This window comes from Dasypus novemcinctus, chromosome 11 (genome assembly GCF_030445035.2).
Source record: "Dasypus novemcinctus isolate mDasNov1 chromosome 11, mDasNov1.1.hap2, whole genome shotgun sequence".
Lineage (NCBI taxonomy): Eukaryota > Metazoa > Chordata > Mammalia > Cingulata > Dasypodidae > Dasypus > Dasypus novemcinctus.
In genome coordinates this window covers 78308065-78332965 of record NC_080683.1, presented here as the reverse complement: position 1 = coordinate 78332965, position 24901 = coordinate 78308065, and the positions used below count along the sequence as shown (strand labels likewise).

General features: G+C 39.5%; 1 non-coding gene across 1 annotated transcript; it reads right to left on the bottom strand.

Annotated features, from left to right (window-relative positions):
• Positions 1–20735: 20735 nt before the first annotated feature.
• Positions 20736–20842, bottom strand: LOC131280529 (U6 spliceosomal RNA). Its single transcript, XR_009188135.1, has one exon. It is a non-coding gene; the product is annotated as a U6 spliceosomal RNA (small nuclear RNA).
• Positions 20843–24901: the final 4059 nt, after the last annotated feature.

Here is a 24901-nt window from a genome sequence, read left to right as displayed (position 1 = left end):
GGTGAGTTGTAAATTCAGGACACTAGTCTTATGATCTTTACGTCTATGGAAGATGAAGGCAGACAAATTATAAACAGGAAACAAATAAGGAAAAATAAGGAAGTTGTGATGAGATAAAAAAATGATCAATTGCAAATGATAGTAAACAAGGGTTGATGTTTCTTTATATATATTGATCAGGGAAAAGCTCCCTGAGAAGAGTATATCAGTTGAAACCTAAGGAATGAAGAGGATCTATCCACAAATAAGATATGGAGAAAAAGTAGGTGAGGTAGAAGGAATAGCTAATGCAAATCCTGTGAAGAGTGAATTAATGGGTGAAGTTAAAGACAAAAAGCTGTTCCATGGACATTCAACCCAACTAAGTGTAGGGTTGGGGGAGGGAGCAGGTGAACATGGGGGATTGATAGGTATGTGGTTAAAACTACAATGTTGAGAAAACTCTTTTGGCAATGTGAAACAGAAGGGTTACTGGTTTAGGATGTTGGATGGGGAGCTATTAGACACAGGGTGAACCTGGGGCAGGCTTCTATGACTGTGTGAGTGTTCATCTTGTCATAGTGTATTATATCAGTGGGTAGAGGTGGGACAACTGAGAAAGTGCTGCGTTCTCATTCTGGGAACTCTGCCACATTCTTTAATGGAAGAGCAACAATCCCCCAAGTGCAGGGGCAAGGACCAGAGAAGAAGGATAGTCCATTGATGGGCCCTTGATACTGATAACTAAGCTTATGAGCCTTTTGCACTGGAAATTTCAACTTGGTCTAATGTTGCAGGGTGCCTAAGAGGTACCTCCTCAGAGCCTCCATGTTTCTCAAATGTGACCATTCTCTAAGCGAAATTTACTCCCAAGGATGAGCCTCCTTGGCACCAAGGGATTACTACCAAGGACTGGCTGATGATAAAACTGGAAAAAAGACTTGAATAAAAGGGGGAAATGGTAAAGACAAATGAGTTTATATAGCTAAGAGACTTCAAAATAAGTCAGAAAGTCATCAAAGAGGTAACGCTTATGCATGTTTCAGCAGTGTCTCATAGACAGCCAAAGTAGATACTATCCCAAACGTGGGGCTCCAGAGGGCTATGAGACACCCAGGTCCTATGGTCATGGCAGATGGCTCTGGAGTTTGGTGATTTGACAGTGGGCACTGCTTTAAAATTTGTGCTCCCAGGTGTGATGAAGTTGGACTCAGATGTGACTTCTCTACACATTCCTCTTCTGTCCCTTTTGTTGAACCTATGGCTGGCACTGGGATTGGTGGCTGTATGTCCAGGAGACATGAATCTCTGGGCTGTTCATGTACCAGCTGGGCCCTGAGCATCATTGGAGTTGCAACACCTACTCTCCAGTTCATTAGATTCATCCAGGACAGCTAACAAGGAGTGAGGCTGGACAACCACCACACTAAAGAACCGGGAGAGTCTACAGCTGCAAACAGGGGAGTCCTGTCCATCAGTCATGTGGGATTCAAGATCCATCTCAATTAAGAGGTGGAGTGTGCATCACTATCTATATTAGTCAGTTAAAGGGTTCTGAAGCAAAATACCAGAAATTGGTTGATTTTTATAAAGGGTATTTATTTGGCATAGGAGCTTACAGATACCTGGTCTTTCGAGCATAAGTTACTTCCCTCACCAAAGTCTATTTTCACATCTTGGAGCAAAATAGCTGTTGATGACTGTGAGGGTTCAGGCTTCCTGGGTTTCTTCCCTTCCATGGTCTTGCTTCTCTCTGGCTTCAGGGTTCCTCTATTTCCAGGGCTTGCTTCTTCCTGGGCTCAGGGTTCCTCTCTCCCTGGGGCCTGCTTCTCTTTCCTCTGTGAGCTTACTTCCCAGAACCCCCACATAAGACTTCAGCATCAAACTCCAACATTAAAACTCCAACATCAAAAACCCTCAACTCTGTCCTTTGCCATGTCTTTTATCTGTGAGTTCCCATTCACCAAGGGGTGGGGACTCAACAACCTAATGACATGACTCATTCGAAGCCCAAATCATAACTTAATCATGCCCAGGTACAGACCAGATTACAAACATAGTCCAATGTCTATTTCTGGAATTCATAACCATATCAAACTGCTATACCATCCCAGGGGCTTCAGGACTGGGGGATAAATTATGGACTAGAATGGACTTACTGATATTCTATTATAGACTTATTGTGATTCTAGCAATGGAAGAAATTATATCATTGACATGGAGACAGTGGCCACTAGAGTTGCTGAAGGCAAGGAGAGGGAAAAAGAGGTATAATATGGGGCATTTTTGGGACTTGTAGTTGCCCTGAATGATATTGCAGTGACAGATGCAGGACATTTTATACCCTGCCATAACCTACCGAATGGACTGGGAGAGAGTGTAAACCACAGTGTAAACTATAATCCATACTGTTAGCAGTGCTCCAAAATATGTTCCTCAATTGCAATGAATATACCACACTAATGAAAGAAATTGTTGATGTGGGTATGGTGAGTGGGGCATATGGGAATCCCCTATATTTTTTAGTGTAGCATTTTGTGTGATCTATGTGTCTTTTATAAATACATAAAAAATATATTAAAAAACAAAGAGAATGAGTGAGTACTGTAACCAGAACCTCAAAATCACTATAAAAGGGGGATTTGCTACCACAATTCCCTGCCATGGTGTACTTCATATAACTCTTGCAAAAATTAACAAACTTCTGCCTTTTTACCCTTTTAAAATCATAATCTTACATGATGTATATGAGTCTTTTAGTTCTCAGTGGAACCAGGTGCAGATAGATCAAGAATGCATAATAAAGGGACAACTTTCAGACATGTGGGAAAAATTAAAAGACCCAATAAAAGATGTTGAGGCATCAAGAGAATACAATAGCATAAAGTTTTTATCACTCCTAAGACTTAGTGAAAAAGTAAGAAAATTGTTATTGTAGTCCAAGGAGAGCTGAAACCTTGGAGTGAGTAGTGCCCAGCTTACCAACATCAAGAAAAGAAAAGGCCAGAGTAATTCAGCCATGACCTACACATGGCCCAAAGCAGAGAAAGAGGGTGAAACATACCAAGTCTTTGTTACTCAGCTTCTCTCAACATCATGTATTGGCTGAACACAATGGGTATAGTTAACATAGAAGCCCAAGAAATGCATTGTCTAGGAGAAAATCTTCTGGGACCCAGAGAAGTAAGGGAGGAACTGAGAAGACATCTATGTATGAGAGGTCCTAATTGGGGAAAAAAAAAAAAACACACACACACACAAAGAAAATCAAAACAGCACATTGTGCAGATAGATACTTGTAGATAAAGTAATGAAAAATATGTCCTAACAAGCAGTGTCTGAAAACCAAATGAAGTCATGCAAATTTGCCCAATACACAGCAATGGATTTCAACTGAAAGAAAGACAAACAGGTGTCCTTAGTTTAGAAATTGTTAAGGAAAATATATTCTTGAAAACTTAAAATTATAAAACCACCATATGCATCAAGACTGATCATTTATCTAACTCTATCCCTAGGAAAAAATTAGCATTGTTGTTAATGGTACAGGTTAGAGAAACTTTAATTTACTTTGGGAAGAAAATTGGGAGGTGAATGGAAAAAAATTGTGGAAATCATATGTGAAGTTGATTGACCAATTAATGTTTATTAATTTGAGAATGAAAATATATAACTGTGAATACATTGAGCACTCTGGGAGAAAGTACAATTCCCGTGATGGAGTTATCAAAATAATATAGCTTAATAATGTAAGCCATTAGGTTCTTCTACTCTTCTATTCTCAAAAACAGATTTATCATTCACTTATTCAATTTTGTTTCAGGTTCCTATTAAGATACTGAAATAGAATGCACTGCTGAGTCATCGCACTAAGGTCAGTCTCAGAGAAACTATAGCTGTGGGTGAGGTGGGGAATATTAAGATAAGAAGGAAGAGCTGAGGAAATTACATTGAGATGGAAATTCTTTTGGGCTAGTATAGTTAGAATGATAGTTTTAACCTTGCGCAGAAGGCTTCTGGCTGATTCGTGGGGGGAAAACATGAAAAATTGTTCCTATTTGGCTCTTGCTTCTATAACACCTTTGCTTGGGACAACCATTGCCTTTCATATTTATATATATATCAAAACTAATGATGCAGACCTAAAGAGCAAAATCAAAGTGTATAATCCCTTCAAAGATGAAAAATTGAGAAAAACAGAACAAAAAACAAACTATCAAAAATAGTGATTTCCGGGGCAAGATGGCGGCTGAGTGAACATCCCTGTTAGAGTCTTCTGCAGGGAATCAGCTGGGCGGCGTTGGAGACTCTTTGGGACCGGATTGTTTCGGGATTTTTGCTGGTCCGGAGGTGTCTGGACATCGATTTGGAGGGAAGGTAACAGAGAGGATTCGTCTGTGAAATATACACGGAGATCCCAGCTACCTGTAGAGGATTCCCTTCTTGGGTAGGCGGAGACGAGGCATCTAGCCCCGCTCGGTGGGGCTGAGCCAGGCCGGGCCGGGCCGCGGTAGCGTTTGGAGCCGGGCGGGGCCGGTGCAGGCCCCGGCTGCGGGCCGCGGTAGCGCTTGGAGCCGGGCGGGGCCGGTGCAGGCCCCGGCTGCGGGCCGCGGTAGCGCTTGGAGCCGGGCGGGGCCGGTGCAGGCCCCGGCTGCGGGCCGCGGTAGCGCTTGGAGCCGGGCGGGGCCGCTGCAGGCCCCGGCTGCGGGCCGCGGTAGCGCTTGGAGCCGGGCGGGGCCGGTGCAGGCCCCGGCTGGGCTGCGGGCCGCGGTAGCGCTTGGAGCCGGGCGGGGCCGGTGCAGGCCCCGGCTGGGCTGCGGGCCGCGGTAGCGCTTGGAGCCGGGCGGGGCCGGTGCAGGCCCCGGCTGCGGGCCGCGGTAGCGCTTGGAGCCGGGCGGGGCCGGTGCAGGCCCCGGCTGCGGGCCGCGGTAGCGCTTGGAGCCGGGCGGGGCCGGTGCAGGCCCCGGCTGCGGGCCGCGGTAGCGCTTGGAGCCGGGCGGGGCCGGTGCAGGCCCCGGCTGCGGGCCGCGGTAGCGCTTGGAGCTGGGCGGGGCCGGTTCAGGCCCCGGCTGCGGGCCGCGGTAGCGTTTGGAGCCGGGCGGGCCCGGGTCAGGCCGCGGCGGGTACGGAGCCGGGCAGGGCCGGTCCAGGCCGCGGTGGCGGGAGGTGGATGCCGGAGCCGGCTGGGCCGCTGTAGCGAGCGGAGCTGGGCGGAGCCAGGCCAGGCCAAGGCGGCGTGAGGAGCCGGGCAGAGCCGGTCCAAGCCTCCGCGGCGGGCGGAGGGGTTTCTGTTTTTTTTTGTTTTTTTTTGTTTGTTTGTTTGTTTTTTTTTTTAATTTTACTTAATTTTTTTTTTTTTTTTTTTTTTTTTTTGAGCATCTGCAGTACTGGGGAGTTCGTGGGCCCTGGGCGGCCTATTGGGGGTTTGGGGGAAGGGAGGTGCTTGCAGACCCATTTGGGCAGACAGACGGGAGGGTTTTAGGGCAAAGCGGGGGGAAGTTGTTGTTTTAGATAGTGTTGCAATTGTGACACGTGTGTACCTGTATCTCTCTTCTCCCTATCCGTTCCCCACCGTTTGCCCATCCTCTTTTTCTTTCTTCCTTTCTTCTTGCCTTTCTTTTTTCTTTATTATAATTAGTTTTTTTTTTTTCTTTTTTCGGTTTTCTCTTTCCCTCTTGTCCCTCATCTTCCACTTATTTTTACTTTAATTCAAGTATACAATAGGTGCTACAGGGAACACCTCACATTTGCTGGGTTTTCCCATCCTCCACTGCCTCATTTCTGTGTGAACTGATTTAGGCTACCTACACTATCCCCCTTCCCCTGCATCTTGATATCCACTATCATCTACTGTCTCTCCTATATTCCACCCCCCACCTCCCGTTCTTTGATCCACAAAGTGTCTAACTCTTAATTTCTAATACCTTTGTTCTGTTTTCTGTCTATTATCCACTCTTGAAACTATTACCTTTCTTTTCTTTTTCCCTCTCTCATGAAAACAATAGCTGTGTAGCTCATACCATATTCCTCCCAAATTCAGTCATCAACTTCATAAAAGGTACTCTACCTACAGCTATAACCCTATACAATCTACATGAATCTAACCTCCATCCTTCCAGATCTCATATTCCTGCTTTATTAACATACATCACCAATACAACTTTACACTTTTCCCTTGCTTACACAATTGCCTTTCCCCAACACTAATACTTTCCTCTAAAGTGAACTTAACCAACAACAAGTAACTAGAATAAGAAGAAAAAAGTGACAAAGAGAAGATATAACACCTGTGCAAAAATAACAACTAATTAACCTCCAAGAGCAGACAAAGAAGCTAAGGAACTGATTAAATTCGTCAAAATAAAGAGATGACCAGAAAGCAACAAAAATCTACGAACCAAACCAATAATCAGGAAAACATGGCTGAATCCAATCAACAAACCAATAATCACGAAGGGGAGCAAAACTTGGCACAAGCAATGAAAGATCTCAGAACATTTATCACCAACAAATTTGATGCAGTAATGAAAGAGGTTAACAACATGAAGACATCACTTGGAGGGGAAATTGCAGACATACGCAAAAACATAACAGATATGATGGGAATGAACACCACAGTTCAAGAAATCAAAAATACACTTGCAGCAAATATCAGCAGACTAGAAGAGACAGAGCAGAGAATTAGTGATGTGGAAGACAGTACATCAGAAATCAAACAGATAGTAGAAGGGGTCAATAAGAAGATAGAAAAAATCCAATTAGGATTTAGGGACCTGAATGACAATGCAAAACGCTCAAACATACGTATTATAGGCATTCCAGAAGGTGAAGAGAAGGGAAAGGGGTCAGAAAGAGTGTTGCAGGAAATAATGGCTGAAAACTTCCCAAATCTACTGAAAGAGACAGATGTACATATCCAAGAAGCACAGCGCACTCCACAAGTCATAAACCCCAACAGGCCCACCCCAAGACATATACTTGTCAAATTATCCAAAGCTCAAGACAAAGAGAAAATCCTAAAAGCAGCAAGAGAAAAGAAAACCATCACATACAAGGGAAGCTCAATTAGATTAAGTGCTGATTTCTCTTCTGAAACCATGGAGGCAAGAAGACAGTGGTATGATATAGTCAAGGTACTAAAGGAAAAAAATTTCCAACCAAGAATACTCTATCCAGCTAAACTAGCATTCAAACATGATGGAGAGTTCAAAATATTCGCAGACAAACAGAAACTGAAAGAGTATACCAACAAGAAACCTCCCCTTCAAGAAATTCTAAAGGGAGTTCTGCAGGAAGAAAGGAAAAAACAGGAAAGGCAAAGTTGGAGGAGAGTATAAGACCAACAACAACAACAAAAAAGACAAAAAAAAATATACAAACAAAATATGACAAACACAAATCCAATCAAAATATGGCTAACACAAATAATTCCTTGATAGTAATAACACTGAATGTCAATGGATTAAACTCACCTATCAAAAGATTCAGACTGGGACACTGGATAAGGAAATATGACCCATCCATATGCTGTCTACAAGAGACACATCTTAGACCCAGAGACGCATGGAGATTGAAAGTGAAAGGCTGGAAAACAATCATACAAGCTAACAATAACCAAAAAAAGGCAGGAGTAGCTATATTAATATCAGACAAAATAGACTTTAAATGTGAAACAATTGTGAGAGACAAAGAAGGATACTACATTTTAGTCAAAGGGAAAATCTGTCAAGAAGATCGAACAATCATAAATATCTATGCCCCTAACAAGGGTGCCTCTAAATACGTCAGGCAAACGCTGGAAAAACTAAGTGAAAGAATAGATACATCTACAATTATAGTGGGGGATTTTAATACACCACTATCAATTCTGGACAGAACATCTCAAAAGAGAATCACCAAAGAAACAAAACATCTGAATAGTATATTAGAGGAGCTCGATCTAATAGACATATATAGATCGCTACACCCAAACACAGCAGGATATACATTTTTCTCAAGCGCACATGGATCATTCTCCAAGATAGATCATATGCTAGGCCACAAAGAAAGGCTGAACGAATTCAGAAAGATTGAAATCATACAAAACATTATCTCTGACCACAGTGGAGTCAAGCTGGAGATTTGCAAGGGAAAGAAGCCCAGATTTCACACCACGATTTGGAAATTAAACAACACACTCTTAGAAAAACAGTGGGTCAAAGAGGAAATCTCAAAAGAAATCAATGACTACCTTGAAACAAATGATAATGATAACACAACATACCAAAATTTATGGGATGCAGCAAAAGCAGTACTGAGAGGGAAGTTTATAGCCATAAATTCATATATCAAAAAAGAAGAAAGAGCAAAAATTGAAGAACTAACTGCACATTTGAAGGAATTAGAAAAACAACAACAAAGTAACCCAACAGGAAGAAGAAGGAAGGAAATAACAAAGATAAGAGCAGAACTAAATGAAATAGAAAATAAGAAAGCACTTGAACAGATAAACAAGACCAAGAGCTGGTTTTTTGAGAAGATTAACAAAGTTGACAAACCTTTAGCAACACTAACAAAGAAAAAGAGAGAGAAGATGCAAATACACAAAATAAGAAATGAGAAAGGCGATATCACCACTGACCCCACAGAAATAAAGACTATCATAAGAGGATATTTTGAAAAACTATATTCCAACAAAAATGACAATCTAGAGGAAATGGACAAATTCCTAGAAACACATAAACAGCCCATATTGACAAAAGAAGAAATTGATGATCTTAACAAACCAATCACAAGCAGAGAGATAGAATCAGTTATTAAAAATCTCCCAACTAAGAAGAGCCCAGGGCCAGATGGCTTCACAGGTGAATTCTATAAAACATTCCGGAAAGAACTGACACCAATCCTGCTGAAACTATTCCAAACCATCGAAACAGAAACAACATTACCCAACTCCTTCTATGATGCCAACATTACCCTAGTACCAAAGCCAAACAAAGACATCACAAGAAAGGAAAATTACAGACCAATTTCTCTAATGAACCTAGATGCAAAAATACTTAACAAAATACTTGCTAATCGTATTCAACAACACATTAAACGAATTATACACCACGACCAAGTGGGATTCATCCCAGGTATGCAAGGATGGTTCAACATAAGAAAATCAATCAACGTAATACACCATATAAACAGATTGAAGGAAAAAAATCACATGATTATATCTATTGATGCAGAAAAAGCATTTGACAAAATACAGCACCCTTTCTTGATAAAAACACTCCAAATGATTGGAATACAAGGAAATTTTTTGAACATGATAAAGAGTATATATGAAAAACCTAAAGCCAATATTGTTTACAATGGAGAAATCCTAGACTCCTTCCCTCTAAACTCAGGAACAAGACAAGGATGCCCACTGTCGCCGCTCCTGTTTAACATTGTCTTAGAAGTACTTGCTCGAGCACTGAGGCAAGAACCAGAAATAAAAGGCATTCAAATTGGAAAGGAAGAAGTCAAAATTTCATTATTTGCAGATGACATGATCCTATACATAGAAAACCCTGAGAGATCTACAACGAAGATTCTAGAACTCATAAATGAGTTTAGTAAAGTCGCAGGTTATAAGATCAATGCGCAAAAATCAGTAGCATTTCTGTACACCAATAATGAGCAAGATCAGGAGGAAATCAAGAAACAAATACCATTCACAATAGTAAATAAAAAAATCAAATACTTAGGAATAAATTTAACTAAAGAGGTAAAGAACTTATACACTGAGAACTATACAAGATTGTTCAAGGAAATCAAAGAAGACCTAAATAAATGGAAGACTATTCCTTGTTCATGGATAGGAAGACTGAACATTATTAAGATGTCTATCCTACCAAAATTGATCTACACATTCAATGCAATCCCAATAAAAATCAATGCAGCCTTCTTTAAGGAACTAGAAAAACTAACTATGAAATTTATTTGGAAAGGAAAGAGACCCCGAATAGCCAAAGACATACTGAAAAAGAAAAACGAAATTGGAGGAATCACACTACCTGACTTCAAAACATACTATAAAGCTACGGTGGTGAAAACAGCATGGTATTGGCATAAGGAGAGACATATAGACCAATGGAATCGAATTGAAAGCTCTGATATAGAACCTCACATATACAACCACATAATATTCGATAAAGCCACCAAACCCTCTCAACTGGGAGAGAGTGGCCTATTCAACAAATGGTGTCTGGAGAACTGGATAGCCATATGTAGAAGAATGAAAGAGGATTACCATCTCACACCTTATACAAAGATCAACTCAAGATGGATCAAAGACCTAAATATAAAAGCCAAGACCATAAAAACCTTAGAAAGCAGTGTAGGGAAACATCTACAGGACCTTGTAATAGGTAATGGATTTATGAATATCTCACCAAAAGCACGAGCAGCAAAAGAACTAATAGATAAATGGGACTTCCTCAAAATTAAAGCCTTCTGCACCTCAAAGGAGTTTGTCAAGAAAGTAAAAAGGGAGCCCACACAGTGGGAGAAAATATTTGGCAATCATATATCTGATAAGAAACTTATAACTTGCATATATAAAGAACTCCTACATCTTGAAAATAAAAAGATAAACAATCCATTTAAAAAATGGGAAAAAGACTTAAACAGACACTTCTCCGAAGAAGAAATACAAATGGCAAGAAAGCACATGAAAAAATGTTCCAAATCTCTAGCTATCAGGGAAATGCAAATCAAAACCACAATGAGATACCATCTTACACCCATAAGATTGGCAGCTATGAAAAAAACAGAAGAATACAAGTGCTGGAGAGGATGTGAAGGAAGGGGAACACTCATCCACTGCTGGTGGGAATGCAGAAGGATCCAACCATTCTGGAGAACAGTATGGCGGTTTCTCAAAAAACTAGCCATAGATTTGCCATATGACCCAGCAATACCACTGCTGGGAATATACCCAGCAGAACTGAAAACAAGAACACAAACCAATATATGTACACCAATGTTCACAGCAGCATTGTTCACTATTGCCAAAAGTTGGAATCAACCCAAATGCCCATCAACAGACGAGTGGATCAATAAAATGTGGTATATACACACAATGGAATACTACTCGGCTGTAAGAACAAACACACTACAAACACATGTGATAACATGGATGAATCTTGAGAACCTTATGTTGAGTGAAGCAACCCAGACATTGAAGGACAAATACTACATGACTTCAATGATATGAAATAAACAAGCTGCCCTAGATAGCAAGAGACTGAACGATAGGCTTGCAGGAAATCGGAGGGTGGAGGAAGGATATGAGCCGATGTCTGCAGGGGTGGAATTTAAGACGAGATGGTGGTAAGTATGAACACAAAGAAGAGATAAAAGGGGGGCAAGGGGTTGCCTTTGCTTGGGGCTTTGCGGGTTTGAGGGTGGCTGGGGAGGGACGGGTGGGTAACGTTGCCCAAAAGTGGGGGGAGGGAGGGGTAGCATACGAACCAGGAGAGGGTCAGGTGTTGGTGGAGAGTAAAATGCCGAGAAAATCATATCAAAATATAATAAAGAGGGTTACCTGTTTAGAATGCTCGGAGGGGAGGGTCTGATGCAGGACGGGCTCCTGGGGAATGTCTAAATGCTCATTCTGCCAGAGTGGGTGACACCATGGGGTAGAAACCCAAGTAGTGAGAGTGGGGGTGGACCCACATCCTGGGGAGGACTAATGCCATCCAATAGAGGGAACTGTATCCCTCGAGAGAAAGGGTGGCTCCCAGGGCATTGGGGCAGTTGAGCAAGTTAGGCCCTGAACACTATTCCATCTATCTCTGGAAGTGGCTCCTCAGGAAACGGAGGTTGGCTATCACTGAGGGCACCAAGGTGGAAAGGAAAATGGACGTTAAATGTGTGGAACCAAAGTAAATGGGGGGTAAGAGAGGAGTTTCTTGAGAGTACACAAGGATGGATATAAAACATGTAATATTACACCATAACATATAGGAGATGACAGACTGATAATGTAAACCATAATGTAAAACATAGGATAACTAAAAATGTAAAGAACTGTGTATCCTAAAGTATGCACCATAATGTAAACACAGATGTCACCTTGTTAGAAAGCTAATGTCTCAGACTCTGTACATCACTTTAAGTAAATATGATATGAATAGGGCGTAAGAGTATCACTGTGGAAGGGAAAAGGTTTTCTGGTGGATGTGTGGGAGTGCTGTATATTATATATATACATTGCTGTGGTCTAGGACTCCTGTGAAGAAAAGCTGAATAATTGGGGGGGGGGGAAAAAAATAGGATGTGGAATTTTTTCAAGTCAACATTCTTTATCTAAGTTCTTTATCTAACTTTATCCAAGTTCTTTATCTATCCTTTAAACTCATCGCTATATGCCATTCCCTAGTAAGGGACCATGACATTATATTGGGCTTCAAATTTCGGGGAGTTCTGGATCACAGAGTGTTTCAACAATGGCAATGGAGGGATACTGGTATGGATACCAATGACAGATGATATATGACTGACAGGGAGCTGTACAGAACATATGTCCAGGGTGCATGGTAATGTTTGGATATACTCATAGTGGCAACAATTAAAAACCACAGTAGGGGGGGTACTGGGTTCCTGGCCAGTGGTGCTCTGTCGTGGTCCCTAGGGGAGCAGCGACAGTCTCCCAGGTACAGTGGTGGGGACCGGGAGGGAGTGAGGGTTCAACAGTGAGCCCCTGATACTAATGACTATGCTTGTGAGCTGATAAACCCAAAATAATAACAAGGCCTAGAGCAACTGTGTGCCTGGGAATTTCCTTCTGTCAGCCTTCATGTTACTCAAATGTGGCCAGTCTCGAAGCCAAACTCAGCATGTAAATGCACTGCCTTCCCCCCAGCGTGGGACATGACACCCGGGGATGAGCCTCCCTGGCAACGAGGGACCACTATCAACTACCAACTGATGATGCAACTGGAAAATGACCTTATACGGAAGGTTCAATGCGGATCAGCAGAATATCCATGTCTACATAAAATACCATGACTTTAAAATGCTGTTTGACCTAAAGTAAGGGGGAAATGGAAAGGAGAAATGAGTTTATATGGCTACGAGTTTCTAAAAAAGAGTCTGGAGGCTGGCAGAAGGTTTGCCCTCATGCACAACTGAGCAGAGTCAGAGAGACAGATAAAGCAGATACAACCCCCAGATATTGGTTCCTTTGAGGGCTAAAGAGACCCATGGGAGTTATGGTCATGGCCGATGGGGTTAACTACCAGGGCAGATGGCCCCTCTTTGGAAATGGTGTTTATGTGTGATGAATCTGGACTCAGATGGGATCTCCCTTCATAAGACTTTCATGCTAATGTGCTGGAGGTGCAGTTAATGTTGGGGTTTAAGATATATTTAGGGGATTTGAATCTCTGGACTGACAATGTGATAGCCAGATCCTGAGCCTCAACAGACTCCAGCACCTACAATCTGATTTATTGGACTTACCACACTCAGCTAAGATGGAGGTGAAGAAGGACAACCACCACACCATGGAGCCTAGAGTGATTACAACTGAAAATGGGAGGATTGCATCCAGCATCCAGGTGGAATCTGAGCCTCCTCTTGACATAAAGGTGCAATGGACACAACCAATCCAGTGTCCACATAGAAGAGGTGGCATTGGATTGGGAAAAGTGGACATAATGGACAAAGGGTATGGGGAAAGGCAGGAAGAGATGAGAGGTGGAGGCGTCTTCGGGACATGGAGCTGCCCTGGATGGTGCTTCAGAGGTAATCACCGGACATTGTAAATCCTCACAGGGCCTACATGATGGAATAGAGGAGAGTATGGGCCATGATGTGAACCAATGTATATGAGGTGCAGAGGTGCCCAAAGATGTACTTACCAAATCCAATGGATGTGTCATGATGATGGGAACGAGTGTTGTTGGGGGGGGGAGAGGGGGGGGTGGGGGGGTGGGGTTGAATGGGACCTCACATATATATTTTTAATGTAATATTATTACAAAGTCAATAAAAAATAAAAAAATTAATAATTAAAAAAAAAAATAGTGATTTCCACTTCCTACTCTCTCTGGATTGTCAGTGTAGGTAAACTAAAATCTAAGGAATGAAATTCCCACTGAATATAATCACAAAATTTCAAAAAATGCATGAAATATGTAGTGTATTAGTCAGGGTTATTTAGGGAAACAGAACCAACAAAAGATATCTGTAAAATTATGAGATTTTTATAAGATTTGTCTCATGCAAATGTGGGGATACAAAAGTCCAAATTCTATAAGGCAGGTCTCAAGTGGAGATCTCCAATGAAGATTTTTGATGAATTTCCCAGGAAAGGCTGCTGAAGCAGAGTTGGAAATTCTCTCTTCTGACTGCTGAAGTAATAATTTCTCCTTTAAAGGTTTCAACTGATTAGAGGAGACTTCTCTCATTTTTGAAGGCAGACTCATCAGTTGATTGTAGATGTAACCAGCCATGGATGTGATCAACTTACTGATTATTTAAGTCCAGGAAATACCCTCACAGTAACAATCAGGCCAGTGCTATTTTGACTGAACAATTGGACACCTTCATCTGGCTAAGTAGACACATGAACTCAACCATCACAGTACACCCCTTGTCAACTTGGCAGCTGTATTAGTCAGCCAAAGGGATGCTGATTCAAAACACCAGAAATCTGCTGGGTGTTATAAAGGATATTTATTTGGGGTAGAAACTTACAGTTACCAGACCATAAAGCATAAGTTACTTCCCTCACCAAAGTCTATTTCCACATGTTGGAGAATGATGGCTGCTGACGTCTGTGAGGGTTGAGGCTTTCTGGGTTCCTCTAGGCTTAGCTCCTGTTTCCTCCACAAGGTCAGCTGTAGACTATGAGGCTCTCTAGGCTTTGCCTCTCTCCACAAGGTCAGCTGTAGACTATCAGGCGAATGGCTCTGTCTCTTTCTCCAGGGTTCCAGCTTAAGACTTCAGCATCAAACTCCAACATCAAAACTCTAACATCAGAAACCCACAACTCTGTCTTTGCCATGCCTTTACCAAGGGGTGGGGACTCAATGCCCTAATAATGTGGCCCAATTAAAGCCCTCATCATAACTCAATCAGGCCCAGATGCAGATCACATTGCAAACATAATCAAATATCTAAATTTGGAATTCATAACCATATCAAACTGCTATAGCAGCCATACACATCTCCTTAATCCAACTCTCTTGTGTAAAATTATAAACATACTAACTCCTCCCTGAATAGGGCACATGTGCTTGGGTAAAATTCACTCTTAAACTTGATATCCTATAACTTGAATACTATAGCATGAAGCTAATACAAATTATGTCTTATAATAAAAGGATAAGATAGGGAAGAAAACAAAGATATTTCCTTTATGTACATATACAAACATAGTCACAATAAAACATGGAAGAAATACTCATAATCATTGCAGTCCTTTTTTTCTGTAATAGGGAAAATGGCAATAACTCATATTTATAACTACCTTCTTCTTCCACTTCCCATTCCATAGTACCTTTACCATGAGCAAGCACCTCAGCTACCTGTGGTTCTTGTCTGGTGGGGTGACCCAAACCTTCATTTCTGAAGTTTCTGGGATATTGGTAGCACTGACTGAATTGGGTTGTTTCAATTTTCCATTGGCTGTAATCACAGGCCATGGTAGTACCAAGAGATGCCCTATGGGATCTTCTGTATTCTAGGAAAACTCTTCTTTACCTCCATTGTGTAGCTGCAATCCTATTTTCCCTTGATAGTTAGGATCGATCATCCCAGTCAGTAGAATAATTCCCTTCTTTGCCTATTGATGCAGAGGCATGATGAACTCAAAGTGGCCAGGTGGCAGTCTTAGCTTCCAGTTCTATGAAATCTTTGTAGTGTCTTTTGGTGGAAACACACTTCCTTTTGGAACTAAGATCTATAGACTAGCAGAGCTTAAAGTTGAAAGGAGTAGTGAATGGTGCCACTCCAATTTCCACTTCTTAATACCTGGACCCATGAGTCATTGTTAAGGGAGAAACAGCACCATAGAATGGACGCTCATTTAGAGCATACACAGCCTCTTGTAAAACATTGCTGAAGCCCAGCAAGGTAGTGCCATCTATTTTGGTGAATTAGTTGAGTCTTCAAATGCCATTCTACCTTTCTATTGATCCAGCTGCTTCAAAATGACGTGAATATGGTAAGACCAGTGAGTTCCATGATCATGTGCCCACTCCTGTGCTTCATTTTGCTGTGAAGTGGGTTCCTTGATCAGAAGCAATGCTGTGTGGAATATCATTACAGTGGATAGGGAATTCTGTAGGTCTATAGAGGTAGTTTTAGTAGAAGCATTGTGTGCAGGGAAGGCAAGCCCATACCCAGAGTCTGTATTATTCCAGCTAGAACAAAATGCTGCCCCTTCCATGATGGAAATGTTTCAATGTAGTCCACTTGCCATCAGGCTGCAGCCTGATCACCTGGGGGAATGATGCCATATCATGAACTGAGTGCACCCCACTCTTTTGATACCAAATGCATTTTAGTTTCTTAGGCTACTTAAAGAAAACACCATGAAATGGTTTGGCTAGGACAATAGGAATGTATTAGTTTATAGTTTTGAGGCTGAGAAAATGTCAAATGAAGTCAGCATTAAGGTAATGCTTTCTTCCTGAAGACAATTTGCTGATAATCCTTGGCTTCTCTGCTACATGTCAAGGCACATGGCCTCATCTCTCCCTTCTCTTCTGGGTTTTGATGCTTTCAGTTTCTTACTTCAATGCCTTTCTCTGTCTCTCTCTGTATTCATTACTTTTAGAAAGGATTCCAATAATAGGATTAAGTACAATCCTGAATGAAATGGGTCGCACCTTAACTGAAGTTGCCTCACCAAAAGATCCTACTTACAACGGGTTTAAAGCCTCAGGAATGGATTATATTTAAGAACATGTTTTTCTGTGGTACATACTTCAGTCTATCACAGGGATGTTCACTATTTGAACTGGTAATAGGCTAATTTCTGGATCCCATCTTTCAAGGCCCACTAAAATGCCAGTTTTCTAGTATAGCTTATTATTTTTTATTTTTATATTTTATTTTTATTAGAAAATGTGAGCTTACAAAATAATCATGCATAATATGCAGAATTCTCATACATCACTTCATCATGAGTACTGTGTTGTTGTAGAATGTGTTACAATTTATGAAATAACATCAACAAAATATTACTACTAGCAGTAATAACATATTGTTAAATATTATTATGTATTGTAATATATTATTTGCAATAATGTATATTTGGTATATTTTTTCCATATACCTTTATGTTATTAAGACAATATATTAGCATTGCTCATTTGTTATAGTTCATGAGAGAACAGTCTCATATTTGTGCTATTAACCATAGTGCATCATCCACCACATGGTTCACTGACTTACATAGTCCCATGCCTTGTATGCTCCATCCAAAGTGTACACTCAGTGCCTTTCAGTTTCATCACAGAGTTGTGCTTTCATTGCCTCAATTTTAGAACATTTACTCCAATAGAAAAAAATTCCATACCCCATTATTATTGTCCCTTAGCATTGATATAGTACTTCTTTGCTGTTGATGCAAGAATATTACAATATTGCTGTTAACTATAGTCCTTAAGTTAAATTTTTAAAAAGATTTATTTTTTATTTCTTTCTCTCCCCTTTGCCCCTCCCAGTTGTCTGCTCTGTATCCAGTCACTGTGTGTTCATCTGTGTCTGCCTGTATTCTTGTCAGCTGCCATAAGTTAAATTAATTGTATTTTTTTACCATATATCACCATATTCCTCACACTTCGCAATAAGATGGATATTCTTTCTAGTTCATAGAATAACATTCTTATATTTGTACTATTAATCACAATCTTTATACATCACTGGGTTCACTGTGTTATTCAATTCAATTCTTAGCTTATTCTCCAGCTTTCTTTCAATTGACATTAACATTCTTAGTCTGACCCTTTCAGCCACAATCACATTGATAAATAAGCAATTTAGTTATACTCATTATAATGTGTTATTATCAGCTCTATCCATTTCCAGACTTTTATAGCCAAGCTAATTAAAAATTCTACATATCTTAAGCATTAGTATCCCTTCCTATCCCTCGATTATCTCCTAGTAACCTATACTCTAGATTTTATCTCCATGTGTTTTCTCATTATATTTAGATAATATTAGTAGGCCATACAGTATTTGTCCTTTTGTGTCTGGCTTATTTCACTCAGTCCCCAAGGTTCAGCCATGTTCTCATATATGTCCTAATTTCATTTCTTCTTATAGCAGCATAGGATTCCATCATATGTATATATCACATTTTGTTTTTCCATTCATCAAATGATGGACACATGGGTTATTTCCATCTTTCAGAAATTGTGAATAATGCTTTTATAAACATTGGTGTGCAAATGTCAATCCACATCCCTATTTTCAATTCTTCTGAATATATTCCTAGTAGAGGGACTGATGGATCATACGGAAGTTCTAAATCTAGCTTCCTGAGAAATTGGCAAACCATTTTCCACAGAAGCTTCACAATTCTCTATTCCCATCAACACTGAATAAATACTCATTTTTCTTCACATCCTATCACTTGTAATTTTCTGTTTTTTTCTTTTTAAATGAACATTCCATAAGGTATGAATATCACTTTATTTTGAATTGCATTTCCATAATAGCTAGTAATATTGAACATGTTTTCATGTATTTTTTTGCTATTTGTAGTTCCACTTTGGAAAAACATCTATTTAAACCTTTTGCCCTTTTTTAAAATGAATTGCTTGAATTTTTGTCATTCGGTTGCATGATCTCTTTATATAACAGGGCAATTAAACTATTATCCATTATGTGGTTTCCAAATATCTTCTCCCATTGAATAGGCTGCTTTTTCACCTTTTTTTTTTTTAAAGATTTATTTATTTATTTATCTCCCCTTCCCCCACCCCGGTTGTCTGTTCTCTGTGTCCATATTGCTGCGTCTTCTTCGTCTGCTTCTGTTGTTGTCAGTGGCACAGGAATCTGCGTTTCTTTTTGCTGCGTCATCTTGCTGTGTCAGCTCTCTGTGTGTGCGGCGCCACTCCTCGGCAGGTTGCACTTTGTTTCACGCTGGACAGCTCTCCTTACGCGGCCACACTCCCTGCACATGGGGCTCCCTTGCTCAGGGACACCCCTGCGTGTCTTGGCACTCCCCACACGCATCAGCACTGTGCATGGGCCAGCTGCACATGGGTCAAGGAGGCCCGGGGGGTTGAACTGCAGTCCTCCCATGAGGTAGATGGACACCCTAACCACTGGGCCAAGTCCGCTGCCTATTTTTTTCACCTTCTTGAAAAAGTCCTTTGAAATATGGCTTTAATTCTGAGAAAATCCCATTTCTCCATTTTTTTCTTTCATTGCTTGTTTTGGTATAAAGTTTAAGAAGCCACCACTTACCACCAGATATTGACGATGTTTCTCTACATTTTCTTCTACAAGTTTTATGGTTCTAACTTTTTTTTTAGGAGGAACAAGGGATTTAACCCAGGACCTTGTGATGTGGAGCACTGTGCTCATCCACTGAGCCACACCTGCTCCATGATATGTATAGGTCTCTGATCCATTTGTAGTTAATTTTTGTATAAGGTGTGAGATAGGGTTCCTCTTTCTTTATTTTGGATATGGATATCCAGTTCTGCTATCACCTTTTGTTGAATAGACTCTTCTGACCCAGCTGGTCATTTAAAGAATCCCTTGTCCATAGATGCAGAGGTCTTTTTCTGAGCATTCCATTTGGTTCCATTGGTCTGTATGTCTACCTTTATGCCAGTACCATTCTGTTTTTATCACTGTAGCTAGATAATATGGTTTAAAGTCAGGAAGTGAAAGTCCTTCAACTTCATTCTTCTTTTTAAAGATGTCTGTTTATTTGGGGCCATTTACCCTTCCAAATAAATTTAGTAATTTACTTACCATTTCTTCAAAAAAAGCTGTTGTCATTTTTACTGAGATCACATTTAATCTGTAAATCAATTTGGTTAGAACTGACATTGTCGTGTTGAGAAAGCATCCTTCTATTCCTATCTTTCAGAGGGCTTTTATCAAAAACGTTTACAGTATTTTTCAAATGACTTTTTTGCATCAATCAAAATGATCATGCATTTTTCTCCTTCAGTTTATTAATGTGTGTATTACACTGATTTCCTTACATTGACCTACTCCTGAATGCTTGGGATAAAACTCATTTGATCATGATGAATACTTCTTTTAAAGTGCTATAGGTTTTGATTAGCAAGTATTTTGTTGAGGATTTTTGTATCTGTACTCATTAGGGAAATGAGTCTGTTATTTTCTTTTTTATAACATCTTTATCTGGTTTTTGTATTTGGGTGATATTGGCTTCATAGAATGAGTTTAGTAGCATCCTTTTCTGTTCAATTTTTTGGAAGAGTTTTAGCAAAATTGGTATTAAATCTTCTTGATTGGTTGAATTCACCAGTGAAGCCATTTGGTCTTGGACTTTTCATTTAGGGAGGTTTTTGATTAATCTCTTTATTTATGATTGGTTTGAGGTCTTCTATTTCTTCTTAGGTCAGTGTATTTTGTGCATGTGTTTCTAGGAATTTGTCTATTTCATCAACATTTTCTAATTTGTTGATTTACAGTTGTTCATACTATCCTCTTAATATCTCTTTTAGTTCTGTAGAATAAGTAGCAACGTCTCCCCTCTCTCTTCTGATTTTACCTTTTCTTTTTTTCTTTGTCAGTTTATGGGATGCTTTATGAAGTTGTGTGTCATCCTTGCACAGGGGCCATGATAATTGTCTCTGTATCATTCCAGTTTTAGTATATGAGCTGCTAAAGTGAGCACATAATGCCAGTTTTGCTCCTATTTCAATTACCCAGGGGAACCAAAATGACTTCCTTCCCCACCACTACAATATGTAGAGACAATAGGCAATTACCATAGGGAGTTTGATGAAACAGTTATTATGAATAGATATGTCTAGAAGGACTTTGTGTCTCATGATCATTTAGCCACTCATTATATTAACAGAACTCTCCTTTATGAATTTTGTAGGATCCCCATGTGCCATGAGTTGAACCCCAGTATTTAACACAGCTAAGGAAGATTAGTTATTAGACAATCCCAAAGAGCCACCAGAATTTTATAGGGGATTTTCCCTTGGTGTTGCCAGGGTCCAGAAGATTTACGTAATCCTTCGTTAATTTGGAGTTTGGGGGATTTCATTGTCAGATATTCGAATATCCCTCATTGGTGGGTAGTAGTCCCCACTCTGAAAAACCATGAAAGCACCATGGCTTATCTCTTCAGCCTCCAACTGCTCTATATGCCCAGACCTATTGGGGCCTCCTTTCATGCCACTGTGCTCTGCTGATTCCAGACTCTGGAGCCTCTCTCAGTTTCTTGGGGGCTTCATACTTAAGCTTTGGCTGCTAGGGATCCTCAAGTCCTCACTCTCACAAAGCAGCTTCTTTTCTCTCTGCCACTCTCTCTCAAAAGCTCCAATGAGGGCAGAGATGCAAAATATGTCATATTTCACAGACGTAGTCCAATCAAAAGTGAATGGATTAATTCAAGAACATAATCTTTTTCTTTTAGGGATTGAGAAAATGACTTGAAACTATAACAGATATATATTTTTCTTTATTCTTTTTCTGCTAGTGCCTTTTTTTAAAGGTAAATGAATATTCTTGACAACAGTGGGAATTGTCAGTTTTTTTAATCAAGACATTCTACAGGATGTGTATTACTATTTTATAGTGGTTTAACATGTATTCTTTGAAGTCTAATGGTTTGAATAGACTGTGATGTGATTATTGCACACTGTTCTTTTCCAAATTGTATAGAGTATGCTAGACTTTAAATTTCCATGTAAATTCCCCAATTGTTTACTGCTATAAAATTTTTTTAAAAAATTTTAAAATGAGCTTTCGTCATCATTGAATGAAAACTGTTGTGATCTTTGTTTATAAAAGAAATGGAAAAATTGCCATTTCCCAAATTAACGTTTTCATATCATGTCCCTGAAATAATATTAATTGCATGAGGAAATACAGCTTATCTGGCATTGTGCCTGAAATTTGGATTATTATTTAATTATGTTTGTGATAGCCCTCTGTCAATCCCAAGAATTTGTAAGTTTTTTGCAGGGGCCAGACTGGTGAGCAAAATTCATATATGAGGGGCACCTCCATCAACCTTAAGGTCATTAAGGGTGACAGTGATCTCTGTTATCTCCCCTTAATTATATTACCCAACATTTCCTATTTGGCCCACATAGAGGCAGCTGGTTCTGAGGTTTCCACTTAGCCATCCTTTCTATGAGCGTTCTTTTTCCCACAGGGCAGGGACATGGTGAAAAGGAACTAAGCATTGAATAGACAGATCAACTAGGTTGAAGATCAAAGGCATTTTTCTAAGTGAAAGAAGCCATTCTCTAAAGGTCACACACATGTTGTTAAATTCCATTTATATGACATTATCAAAAGGTCAAAACTATGCCACTAGAGGGGAGCAGATGTGGTCTAAGCCATTGAGTGCCTGCTTCCCACATATAAGGTCCTGGGTTCAATCCTCAGTGCCAGTACCTCAAAAAAATAAAAATTAAAAAACTATCATGAATGTACTTACTGGGTGCAATGGATGTCTCACGATGATGGGAGAGAGTGTTGCTGTGGGGGGAGTGGGGGGTGGGGGCGGTGGGGTTGATTGGGACCTCGTATTTTTTAAATGTAATTTGTAAAAATAAATAATTTTAAGTAAAAAAAAAACTATCATGAAGGGGTTATTTGGGGAAAAGAATTTGTTCTCTATCATGATTTTGGTGGTCATAACATGAATCCATGCATATGTTTAAATTTATTTGATACTAAAAGACAAAAGTCAATTTTTACTATATGGTAATTTAAACATTTAAAAAATGGATTTATAAACCCTTTATTTTAAATTTTGACATGGATGATGGACAAAAAGTAAAATTGGAAATTGGTTTTCTTTGTTTAAAATGACCAAGTTATTTTATGACCATATTTATCTGTTAGACTGTGCCAATATTTATCACCAAAATATTTAATTAATCTCTTAATTTTTTAGCATATTCCTAAATCATTTTAACAAAAATTCTTCCTTTAAAAATGTCAAGTTCCTAATAATTATAAAATTATTTTTTTGTTTTAAAAATATTGCTTATAATGTTTTGCTTTGTTCTTATGAGTTAGATATGTAACTTGTCTCCTCTCATAATCTTTTTAAAATTTTATTTTTGTATTTGATTTTCTATTATTGCCATTGAGAAATCACCACAAATCTAGCCACTTAAAACAGCACTGGATTTTATCTCACCGTTCTATAGGTTGTAATTAAGACATGGGTCTCTCACCAGGCTAAACTCAAGTTATTTGCAGGGTTGCATTCCTAACTTTAGACTCTGCAGAGGAATCCACTTCTATTTTTTTTTTTTTTTTCAGGTTGTTGGCTGAATTCAGTTCCTTGTGGTTATAGAACTGAATTCCCCTTTTCCTTGCTGCTTGTGAGATGTTCTCAGCATCAAAAAACATGAACTTCCAAGTCCATGTTTCCCTCCCTTAAATTTCAAAGCTAATAATGGTGAGCGAGTCCTTCTCAGGATTCAAATCTCTCTCTCTCCTCCCCTTCCACTTCATCTCTTCTCTACCTTTCTCTTGTTATATGTCTCTAATTCTCTTATGCCTTCCACTTCTGCTTTTAAAGTCTCATGTTATGACATTGGGTCAACCCGGATAATTCAAGACAATATCCCTATTTTAAGGACAGCTGATTATGAACCATTATTACATCTGCAAATTTCCTTCACACTAATACCTACGTTAGCTTTTGATTGAATAGCCAGAAGGCAGGAATCCAGGGGAGACATCTTTAGGATACTGCCTACACAGTATTTCCAAAATAAAGTTATCAAATTCAAAGTAGCCATAATCTTAGGCAATCTTTATACTTAAACTATGCTTGATCTTTTGGAAAGGATAGTGATTTTGTTCCTCATATATAAAAGGAAGGTTAATAAAAATAATTCTGTTTGGTTTTCTCTAATTTTAATTAAACTTGACTATTTTGAGAGCTCTTTTATTTATTCAAGTCTGGAATAAAAAAAGCAGAAATTCAGTCTTCTCAGGTTTATCATTTCTAAGGAAAAAAAATTATTATGTTCAACTATTGTGTACTTCTCAAGAACACATTCATGTCCATGTAGAAAGATTAACTGTATACAAAAGTTTTATTTCTAGGATACTAGATTTCAATAACATTATCAGCATTTTTTATGTCAATTAAAAGGCCCCAGAGGTTTGTCATTGCCTTCACTGTTCACAGTGTGTCCTAAATCCCAAAGAAATCATTGATGACATTTTTATAAACAAATAAAAATTCATTAATTACATTCTTATAAACTAATTGTTTTTTTGTTTGTTTGTTTTGTTTTTGCGGTACCTACCGGGGCTGGGACCGAACCCAGGACCCCGTATGTGGGAAGCTTGCACTGAACCACTGAGCAACATCTGCTCTCTAAACTAATTGTGTTTTACATCTCAGTAAAGAACTCTGCTTAAGAAGATTTTTGCTTTCCAAAAGAGACTTTGGAGAGAAAACAACTGTAATCTCAATGAAAAAGACCTTCTTAATAACTGTTAAAAACTGAAAGAAACACAAGCTAAAACTCTAGAGCATTATCCTTGGATCAATGTCCTCAAGTAAGAAGGCATAGTTCATCTTCAAATCACATGGAAACCATCTTTTTTGTGGCTCTTAGGAACCCTCCAGAAGTGACACCTGGGACAAAAATGTTTCTGTCCCAAGATTTTTAATCCAAGAAACCTAGTGAGTGAAGCAGACAGCTTTGACCCAAGTAGCGCAAAACAAGATGAGTATGAG